Source organism: Haliotis rubra, unplaced genomic scaffold, assembly GCF_003918875.1.
Source record: "Haliotis rubra isolate DU_JTF1 unplaced genomic scaffold, ASM391887v1 Scf506, whole genome shotgun sequence".
Lineage (NCBI taxonomy): Eukaryota > Metazoa > Mollusca > Gastropoda > Lepetellida > Haliotidae > Haliotis > Haliotis rubra.
The window spans coordinates 760,363-771,843 of record NW_025767198.1 but is presented as its reverse complement, the minus strand read 5'-3'; the positions used below and the strand labels follow the sequence as shown (position 1 = coordinate 771,843).

The window sequence follows — 11,481 nt, the reverse complement described above, 5'->3', positions numbered from 1 at the left end:
GAGCTGCATGCAATGGGTTGGCAGAAAAGTCGAGGAATTCCATCACCGATCATGAAACCTGAACAAAAGGAGCGAAGGTTGAACTGGTGCTTACAGCATAGAACTTGTTTGTTTGTGTATGTGCGGCTGCTTGTACTAGCCCAGATTTAAGCTGGGTTTATAGTGCTAGCCCACTGAGATACCATGCCGCAGTGAGGCATGAATACCCCACTCAGACACATTATACTGACTCCGAGCCGACCAGTCCTTGTCGTACCCATTAATGCCGAACGCCAGACAGGGACCAACAAGTACCAGACTTGGGACAATGGGATTTTCTCAAATGAAAGTTGTGTGTGGCTGTTTCCTAATACACTGAAATTCTGGACCAAACAAACTGAAAAACCTTTGTATCAGCGCCCAAAGTACAGTCCGAAATTTAACGTGTGGGGTGCCATATCTGTGTTAGGGGCAACGTCCCTCTGTGTATTTGAAGGGAATGTGAACAGTGAGCGGTACACAGATATTCTCGAGGGACATTTACTTCCATCTGCTCACGTGTTCTATGGAAATTTTTGGATTTTCCAGCAGGACAACGACCCAAAACATCGTTAAATGGACCCAAAATATGACATTATTAGATTGGCCAAGCTATAGCCCTGACCTAAATCCAATAGCAAATGTTTGGGGACTTATGAAGGAAAGTGTCAATCTGAAAAATCTGACAAATATTGCTGAAATGAAAGAAGAGGTGGTCCGATATTGGGACAGCATGGACCACGACTTTCTAATGTCTTTGATCAGTAGTATGCCCCGCCGCATTGAAGCCTGCATTGCTGCCCATGGTGAGTTGACAAAATACTAACTGTTCACCTGTCTTTGAAAAAAATATTAAAATTACAATCTTAAATTCTCAATAATTTCTGGTTGTACAGTATAATGATGATAGTTTGTTAAACAACTTTTTCTTTGATGCATGACAATTTCTAATAGATGAAAAGGTGTTTGGGTATAGGTTATTCATGAACATCTTGCCTCGTAATATTTATTAACTACCTTTCTAAACTGATACATTTAGCAATATTCATGGGGACACTTTCTAACAGACTGTACTTTTGACAGATACAATTTAAATGGAGCAGCATGACGGGAAGGAGTGCCATGAATGATTTCATCTAGTTTTTAGTAATGACGAGTAACACGGTGTTTGTTTTGTCACCTCGCTTAATGTGATAAATTTGCATACACTGCCGAATCCTCACGTTGGATCAAACCAAACGTTCCTCTGAAAGCAAGATGGATTGATCTTCTCATTCGTTCTTTCTGATTTTCACCTAATTCCTCTCCAAAATATGCTAATAGTGTATTCAAAGGTAACCCAAGTGGCGGCAGAAATCATGCTGGGTATTCATGCAGGCAATAGAGGTACTGTCAGACCTTGTGATCCCCAATAAGGTGGTTGGAGGTGGTCGGTAACCTAAAATTTGATAAGGCGTGGCGAAAAGAACAATGATAATTTAGATACAGTTTGTTTGTCACAAATTACTGATATATGCTGGCACAATTTCTTTTCTTTGTCAACTGAGCACTACAACCGTTCATACGACCAATCCGGGCCCAATTTCATGGAGCTCAGTGTTTACTATGGGTCCGCAGACATGCGATATTCGGATAGAATTGTCCAATAGAACGGTCCAAAATAGACTGAAATCGGTCGGGTATGGAGTCAGACTTCCTATCAGACGTTGGTATCCCCAGAGCACAAAGCAGCATGACAGGCTTGTTACCAAGCTCGACGTCACTGGAATTTGACGTCATGGGGGAAGGTTCCACTGTTCATGGCTGATGGCCGTGTTGTTTGGCCCCGCAGAAACGCTGCATATGCTCTCACATGACTGTAAACCTGACCTTGTGACGATCAGGCTGGACAACGGCACATCACTGACATCGTAGACAGGGATGTTGCAGCTCATTTCGATAACCATTTTCTGAACACAAAAGGAGATAAGTCCAAGCGTTTTTTTTAAAAAAAAAACTGGAGACCTATTTCACTTCTCAATACTGCCTATAAACTTCTTTCATCTGTTGTTGCTGAGAGGTTCAAGCGTGTTCTCCCAAAATTGACCAACCCTGATCAAACAGGATTCATGTCTAATTATAAGAGATATGTTGGTGATAACATAAGATTGATATATGATTTTATGAATTACACAGAATCTAATGATATTCCTAGAATGTTATTTTTAATAGATTTTGAAAAGGCATTTAATTCTGTCTCCTCGGCATTCATTAATAAGACATTATCTTTAGGGGGATTTGGAGAGGACATTATCAAATGGTTCAATACTCTTTATAATGATGCCAGATCTTGTTTTATAATAAATGGTACATTGTCTCCTTGGTTTGTTGCTGAACGAGGTTGTGGACAGGGAGATCTTCTTTCTCCGTACATCGCCATCCTTTGTGTCGAGATCCCAGGTGGTCGTATAAGAAAGAATAATGACATTAAAGGAATTACCGTTAATGAGGAGGAGTATCTGTTGACGCAATATGGAGATGATAAACAGTGTATTCTAGATGGTTCTCAGAAATCTTTGGAAGCTACAGTTGACACTTTGAACTTTTTTGCCGATATCTCAGGTCTTAAGATTATGATAAGTCTCAGATGATATGGATAGGGGCAAGAAAGAATAGTTCAATCAGATACTTACCTTGTTTAAACATACAGTGGAATCCGGAATATTTCAAGCTCCTAGGTGTAATATTTTAAACAGATTTAAATGTTATGGCTAGAAAGAATTTTGAAAATAAATTATTTGAGATTCAGTTAATTATCAACAGGTGGATGAAAAGAATAATTACACCGCTTGGTAGAATTGCTATTATAAAATCATTACTAATTCCAAAATTGAAGTATCTCTTTCTTACTCTCCCAGACCCCTAAGGGAACTTCCTGCATGAATCAAACAAAGTACTATTTAAATTTCTCTGGAGTGGTAAACCTGATAAGATCAAAAGAGTGGTTGCTTGTAAGCCTGTTGAAGCTTCTTCTTATGTTAGTTCTTTAAAATTGTCTTGGATGAGAAAGTTGTTGGATATTGGTGATGAATCCCAATGGAGGTGTTTGTGCTATTCTTCCTCTAGCAAAATGCAAAATCTAGCTGTACTTGGTAAATAAAAGTTCAGGTACACTCTCCAAAGATATTAAGAAGGGATTTTGGCTTGATTGTATTTCTGCTTTCGACAAGATTGCACATAAGATTCAACCATGTTCATTTGATGAATTCATCACAGAACCAATCTATTATAACAAGCACTTAAAAATTGGTAAAGAGGCAACTTTCTGTTCTTCTTGGTTTGAGAGAGGTGTTAGTCAGATTCGTGATTTTATCAATTTAGACGGAACATATCGTACTCTCGAGGAATTTCAGAACACTTTTGAACTTGACATAAATCTTCTCCATTATAATGGTCTTATCATGACCATTAAAAGTTATCAAACTAACTTAAAGATAATGAAACCTACTTCTTTTGAGCTGTTAGATATTAATACAGTCAATCGAAAACTGATGTCTGTTGAGAGGAGAGCCAAGTATTATTAGTATGTTTTAATTGCACCTAATGTTAACTTAAAATTCCAGACTGTGTGGGAGGAGTGTATGTTTGCTGAACTTGAATGGGAAAAAAATATTTTTAAAACCTTTAAAGACTACTGGGGATACTAATCTTCAATGGTTTCAGTTCAGGATTATACATTGTGTTCTATGAACTAATTCATGTTAATTTAAGATTAAATTAGCTGAAAGCAACTTATGTACCTTTTGTCAATGTGAGGTTGAAACAATCTGCCACTTGTTTTGGTATTGTGAACATGTGCAAGCTTTTGGGAAATGTTTTCTAGAATTATTGAATGATAAATGTCAACATGTTCACAACATGAAATTTGACCTGCAACTTACTGTGTTTGGAATGAAAACAAATATACTGATGATGTGTTTGATTTAATATTGTTGTTAGCTAAATTCTTCATATATATATGCAAGGTATTAAAAACTAGTCTTAGTTTTAAACATTTTAGACATTATTTACAAGATAGGTACTTTATTGAAAAGAATATATCCTTCGGTAAAAGTGAACAAGATAAGTTTGATAAAAAAATGGATGTTATATCATGATTTTGCAAATTTTGAATGACTTTCTGAATTCTTTCTTCTTGTTCCCTATTGAAGAAAAAAATATAGGTTGAATGAACTTGAACTTAAACAAATTTACTGTAATTATTTGAAACTTGTAAGTGTGATTGGTAAGTGAATGGGTTGTGGTGTTTTGTGTTATTGTTTTGTGCTTTGTTTGAAAAAACTCCCGTGTTTCTGTTGTCAAAGTTTTCTTGCAAAAGGCCCTAGAGTCCCATGGCTCTGTTGCCTTTTACCGCAACAAGGGAAACAGGAAATAAAAATTGTCAATTATAAAATTTTCTGAACACAAGACCAGTCTTCATGGACGACAATATCAGGTCACATCGTTCACGTGCCAATTGAGATTTCTTAAGTCAAAAAGCAGTAGCAGCTCTACCTTCGCCCGATTGAGAGTCCAGATCACAATCCCAAAGAGCATGCATGGGACATCATCAGTCCAGTAGAAACTCGTAGTGTATTGGAACAAGCCCTCCATCATTCGATTCCAGAATGGAACACGATACATGAACGTCAAATTCAACGTCATATGCAGTCGGTGAGGGGGAGGGTCATTTGGCGAAGGTTACACCAGATATTGACACTGTATTCGGTTATTGATACTTATTATCGTCATACGACCACAGTTATGATCTCTATAAAATGAGTCTTTTTTCTTGCCATGTCTATTTTCTGAATAAACTACATCTACTACAGTTTATCCGGATAGTTAGTTACATCAAAGTTTGGATATGTCCCTTTGCTAAGGTTAATGGCAACATATTATATGTTATATATAGTGTGAAATAGTTAGGGAGTCGCTATACTTTTTACCGATGTGTTCTATTTAGGAAATACAGTTCGCTCTACCCCCATGTATAGTGTTATAAAGTACAATTTTACCCTGAACTATTATTGTAGCACGTGGACCCTTGCGTCCGAGAATGTTATAGATCATGTTATATTCGCTACCAAGGGTACGTTTGAGTTATGATACATGACAGAGAACGTCCTAGTGACGTCAATACAGTGTGACGTAATGCAAAATGTGACTTTATCATCTGCGTTGTGCTTTATCGTAAGATAACATACTGTCGGTGCCTTTGATCTTTTAGCGAAGCGTCTTCGTTGTGCGCACAATACTTCCATTGTTGGATTCGATTTAGCAAGTGTCATGTTGATCATTCGGTTGAGTATATCAATAGATATTGCATAAAAATAATAAACACACACACAGGCACACGCGCGCACACACGCGCACACCAGGAATGTTATTGACAGGATTCACCACATTTACCACTTTGGATCAGTACACATCCTAATATCTCCTACGGCTTTAATGAATGAATCTTCCGAGTTGGCACTTGATCTCATTTGTCTGGGCTATTGTTTTCATCAAAGGGTTTGCTTTTGCCTGCTCTGGTCTCAGTGTCCAATTGTAGGGCTTCTACTGAGGTAGCTGTTACTGCACCACTGGCTAGCATTAGGATTGTTACTGTATTCCAGCAGAAACCATGTTATAAATATATTATATGGTCTCTGACTCTAGGCGGCTAAACGCAATGCTTTTTATAAGAGGTATCACAACCATTATCAAATTGTGATCTGGTTAGTGATTTGTTGAATGTCTTTTGTCAAAACAAAAGATGTGCCTCAAGTTAGATGCAATAGGTTCAGGTCTGTTTCTAAGGCAGGTCTTCAACATATCCTGTATGTTTGCTCCAAGTGAGGTGTTAATCCAGCAAAGAGTATCTGTGTGTTCTGTCAATAAAATTAATTGTTGGAGAGGGGACACGATTAAATAGATGATTGAAAATGATGTAAACAAGCCTTGTGCAGTGACTTTTGCTCACATGTATAGTTCCCTATTTCAACTTGAAGCGCCGACTTGCGGGAAAGTGTCTATTCTGTTTATTTGTTTATTTGCTCCCTTCTGCTCCATGCTGTGCTTGTTTGGTGGGGGAGTCCGTATTGTGCCTCGCCGATACTGCGTTAAAGGGGCGACAGCAGCGACCACATCAGAGGAGACTTGCGCCTCTCGGTAGTTTTTCTTCCCATGCAGCTAGCCAAGCTAGCAAGTGTGTTTCAAATGAACTTCATTTCGGATCCACGGATTAGAATATTAGATAACAAAAGTAATTTAACCATCACGACAATGTGATCCATTTATCCTTTTAGATACTAAAAGCAAAAGCTGTTTAATAGTTGAAGCCGACAAAAGTAACTACAACTCTGAGATAAAGTGATCTGCATTGTACATGTAGAGTGCCAACGTCTAGTATGCCAATCAAAGAAATGCATTGTACATAATTAATATAATGCAAGGAACAGTCTAATATGAGTCCCTAAAACATTCAAAGTAAATTTATACTCATTACTTTTTTAACCGCAGTATATATGTCATTTTACTTTATGGCTAGATTGTCAATACTTGCTGACGTCTGAAGAGATGGTGTAAACCCACCTAGGGTCCATGCAGGATGTACTGTAAGTCCCCATGGTCCCTAGAATGGTGATCTACCTTCAGTTGTTGGCAATATGTGGCCTGTTTTTATATTGTATTGTCTTCTGAAATGACGCTGTTTTAGAGTTACATACTAGCTTTATATTCATATCTGTGATGTTCTAGTTGGTTTTACTTCCTTGACAGTTATTTAAAAGAATTACCTTTATGTATTCTAGAATTATTACTTGTTTTTAGTCACGATATGGCTGAAATATTGCCGATGTGACTTTAAATCTTAACTCACACACTCACTCACTCACTTATATTCCGGAACCTTACCACAGGCAATTTAACTAGGTTGCACAGTAGATAAGTGTGCAGCCATCACTGAGGAACGAAGTGATAATTCATTGAGGTAGTCTTCATATTTGTTTCCATTTTGTTGCTCTTTATCCTTGGAAAAGTTAATGACAACTAACGATGCATCGACATGGTATAGCGACTGTTCCCGGGCTGTTGAATCTAATATTATATTCAAAACGAAGTATTAATTTGTTTTTGTGATTATCATGCTTGATTCTGAGACTCCCAGCATTTTATCTAATTCTTATGGCGAACAGGAACTTTTCCCCCTTAGTATATGTCCCACAATTACTCGAACGCAGAATGAGTATTCCGCACAGTTCAGGAAAACGAGCTTCGAACCCTTTCTATTGGAAATCCTGCATGAGTGTTAAAAACAGAAGCGACCAGTTAGTCGGGATAGAGTTACTCCCCCTTAATATCACATGACCGAAGATCACATGCACGAATGTTGACATCAACAAGGTAGCTATGACTCGGCAGTGTCAGTAAGTTTGAAACTGTTTGACTTGGCATTGGATACGCCAGCTTCGATGTGTTCACTGTCTTCGAAAGATATCTGTAACAGTGCAACAACAATGATAGGCCAATCGATAACGCTATTTGTGATATTTATTATCAACAGGGCTTGAATACAGTGTTTTCTGGCATTCTGCACCTGTTTAAATTTACGCATAACTGCAGAATGTAGCTTGGATATACGGAAATAGAGAGTGTCAGGATGAAGGGGATGCAGATGTTACGAAACGTGTTGAATTTTATCAGTTGCTAACCATTCATGAGAGCAATGACACTTTTTATGAATAAAAACTTCTTCAGGTAACTCAGGTTTACCGAGGCTTGTGGCCGAGGTCAAATACGTATCCAGCACGAATTTTGGTGGATAATTTATTACAAAATGTATGAAAAAGAAAAGAATATTTTAGTTCATTTTTTTGCACTTCTGATGTCACAGAAAATCCTGAACGAAATACGCATGAATCATGTCAGTTTATTAGATCTAGTGAAAAGATGAATTTTGAATAATGATGCAGGTCGCTCTTATCATGTTTTGTAAAGTGTTTGACTGAATGTTAATTTGACTTGTTAAGGCCACATAGAAAAAATATTCTTGTTTCTCATCACTCTTTTAAAAAAAATATGAGTCAGGCAGGCAGATTTTATTTTACATTTTGTAATATTTCATGTAAAAAAACCCCTGATTTCTGTGGAAATTTACACCTTTTCTCCCAATCTCCTACCCAGAGTTCCATGCGGCCAGCCAGCATAGTACACATCTTGCACCGTCCATTCAATATAATGTACATATTTCTTAACTCTTTTATTTTGGACGAGCCTAAACATCTAATTAAACATCTTTGATAGAATGGCTTAGTTTCACTGAGAAAATATCCTAAAACATGTAACACTATTTCGATTTGCGTAGCGATACTTTGTTTTCGTAGGTTGTACGGCTCCATGTGCTGTCATCGAGGCCGACAGGGAGCAAACGATGCAACCAGTTTGATATCTAAATATGTACTGTCATAAATGTTACTGTCGCAGTTGTGGAAGAAATATATGTAACAATGTAAAACATCGTAAAGAGCGCGTCTAAAAGCTTGTGTAAGGCCAGTCTCTTCTTATTATGAATATGCGTGTTTGTTTACAAAGCGGTTTGGATTTTGAGTGAGCCCTGAAGAGGATTTGTTGGAGGTTCTCACTAAATTTATGCCACATTTGTGTGTGTTTTTAGGCTGTCGTTCGCTTTAGTGACTTGCCACTGTCATTATGTGCTTGCTAGGAATCCAGAATCCAGAATACTAATTGTAGTAGCCCTTCTGGAGGCCACCTTACCTCACTTGAGAGCAGCCTGATTTGTACTTTTCAAGTGGAACCATATTAATATAAGATATATCAAACAAGGTACTTGTATTGTCAAATGATATGGTATTTTCTAGCTTCTTGACACGACTGTTTCAAACATTTAGTGATCAAAAACATTATTAAAACCTTTCAGTTTATATATCCTACCATCTCTACAATCATTTCTGTCCAAGTGACACCAAGGTCCATGATGTTAATAAGGCCAGCAAAATTTGATACAGTTTTGAGACAGTATATCACAAAACGTGTGGTTTACTGAAGTATTGCACTTATGTGTATATGTACAACAAAAGACATGCCTTGAAACAATTGCAAAATTAGTTCGTAGACTGGTATCAGGTATTACTGCATAAACAACTGTTATCCAACAAATTTCACTTCCATATTTATCCCCAAATCACTTATAAGGACATGAAAGAGAATCTTTCTCTAATACCAAGACAGGCACCAGCTTGGAAAGAATTGATAAAACATGCAGAAAACCAAAACAACATATGATTAGCATGGCTGTTTTATACCATTGCGATATTCTGGACCATAATTCCAGTTTTTTTGCCTGTAATGGGCTGTACAGGTCCAGTGAATGCTAGCCATGCACAGTTTTGCACTGTCATGCTTTGTGTAGCAAGTCTCATTTACCTCAAGATACCAATGATTTGTTGTGTGTTTCTGCATATTGAACATTGATCATGCAACAAACACTTATAAAAGAATTCATTATGTGTCTTCTTTGAGTAGCATATATAAAATATAGTGAATAAGGAGAAACTTTATGGCTGAACAACTTCTTTATTTAGGTATTTCATCACCTAAAGTTCTTCATCAATAATGTTTCTCCTTATTTTGTTTATGTGGTTTATAGACTGTCAATAAAACCATGATATGCATGTCAGAATTCAGTATTCAGTGTCTAACCCACATTAGTTTCACAGAATTGCCTTAATATCCATAAATCATAGAACACAACATCCTGTGTACAATTTCTTAGTCTTTAGCCTTGTGAAGGTAGCACAGCATATGCAGGATCAGACAATAAATTGTGTAATTACTATCATGAATTGTTACATATCCTGCTCTAAAAATATATCTCCTACTCCTACAACAACTGTTAACGTAGGTTTGTGGAACAACTTACGTAGACCTTACATAGATGTCAAGGGCAGATAATCTCATGGCTTTGATGAGGTTGCTTTCTCATCCACTGTGCACTCTGTTGACTGACAGGTACACCTTACAAGTCATGATTCAAACATGACATTATATTTAATTCACACAATTTCAATGACATAAGTCAGTGTCAGAGTACAATGAGTGAGTGAGTTTAGTTTTAGGCTGCTTTTAGCAATATTCCAGCAATATCACGGTGGGGTACAGCAGAAATGGGCTTCACACATTGTGCCCATGTGGGGAATTGAACCCAGGTCTTTGGTGTGACGAGCTTAGCTTTAACCACTAGGCTACCCCAACAACCCTAGAGTACAATGAAGGCCAACTGTCTTTTAGTGAGGGATAAGACACAACTCTGAGGTTATAGTAGAGAAAGTAAGACCATGGCAAGAGGGTAGCGGCAGGGTTACGGTAGAGGAAGTAGGACCGAGGCAAGAGGGAGGGTATCAGCAGGGTTAAGGTTGAGGAGGTAAGACCGAGGCAAGAGGGTAGCGGCAGGGTTACGGTAGAGGAAGTAAGACCGAGGCAAGAGGGTAGCGGCAGGGTTACGGTAGAGGAAGTAAGACCGAGGCAAGAGGGAGGGTATCAGCAGGGTTAAGGTAGAGGAAGTAACACCGAGGCAAGAGGGTAGTGGCAGGGTTAAGGTAGAGGAAGTAGGACTGAGACAAGAGGGAGGGTATCAGCAGGGTTATGGTAGAGGAAGTAAGACCGAGGCAAGAGGGAGGTAATTGGCAGGGTTTAGGTAGAGGAAATAAGACCGAGGCAAGAGGAAGGGTATTAGTAGGATTATGGTAGAGGAAGTAAGACCATGACAAGAGGGTATCAGCAGGGTTAAAATAGAGGAAGTAAGACTGAGGCAAGAGGGTATCGGCAGGGTTAAGGTAGTGGAAGTAAGACCGAGGCAAGAGCGTAGTGGTAGGGTTAAGGTAGAGTAAGTAAGACCAAGGCAAGAGGGTAGTGGCAGGGTTATGGTAGAGGAAGTAAGACCATGACAAGAGGGTATCGGCAGGGTTAAGGTAGAGGAAGTAAGACTGAGGCAAGAGGGTATTGGCAGGGTTATGGTAGGTAAAGTAAGAGTGTGGCAAGAGGGTATTAGCAGGCTTTTAGTAGGGGAAGTAAGACCGAGGAGCGAAGAAGCTTAAAAAGTGTATGAAATCAGTGTCAAATTATTCATATGACCAATTCGCATTGGTGCTGGCACAGAAGAACTGCCAAAGAGTCAAACAGTCAGACAAGGTGAAAAGAGAATGATGGATGACTCTGATAATCAGCTGTTCATTACACAGTCCCAAACTACAGATACATTTGTACAGTAAGATTAAGGATCAGTAGTGAGGACAACCTTAAAACATCTTACAGAACTGTTTGTTCGCAACCTGAGACAAAGCAAAACTTGAGTTTCCTTGAGGTATTCGGCTGTGATACTGAAATTAACTTGTTAATACGTTGCAAAATGATATTTCCAGTTGTAGACATTGAAATTTTGAT

General features: G+C 38.3%; 1 protein-coding gene across 2 annotated transcripts in view; it reads left to right on the top strand.

Moving 5' to 3' along the window:
• Positions 1–7,380: 7,380 nt before the first annotated feature.
• LOC124292043 (low affinity vacuolar monovalent cation/H(+) antiporter-like) overlaps positions 7,381–11,481 on the top strand; it is a 59,652-nt gene continuing 55,551 nt past the window's right edge. For both annotated transcript variants that reach the window (XR_006902347.1, XM_046729116.1), the window contains exon 1: positions 7,381–7,448. The gene's annotated coding sequence lies outside the window, so the exon portion shown is untranslated. The remainder of the gene's footprint in view (positions 7,449–11,481) is intronic.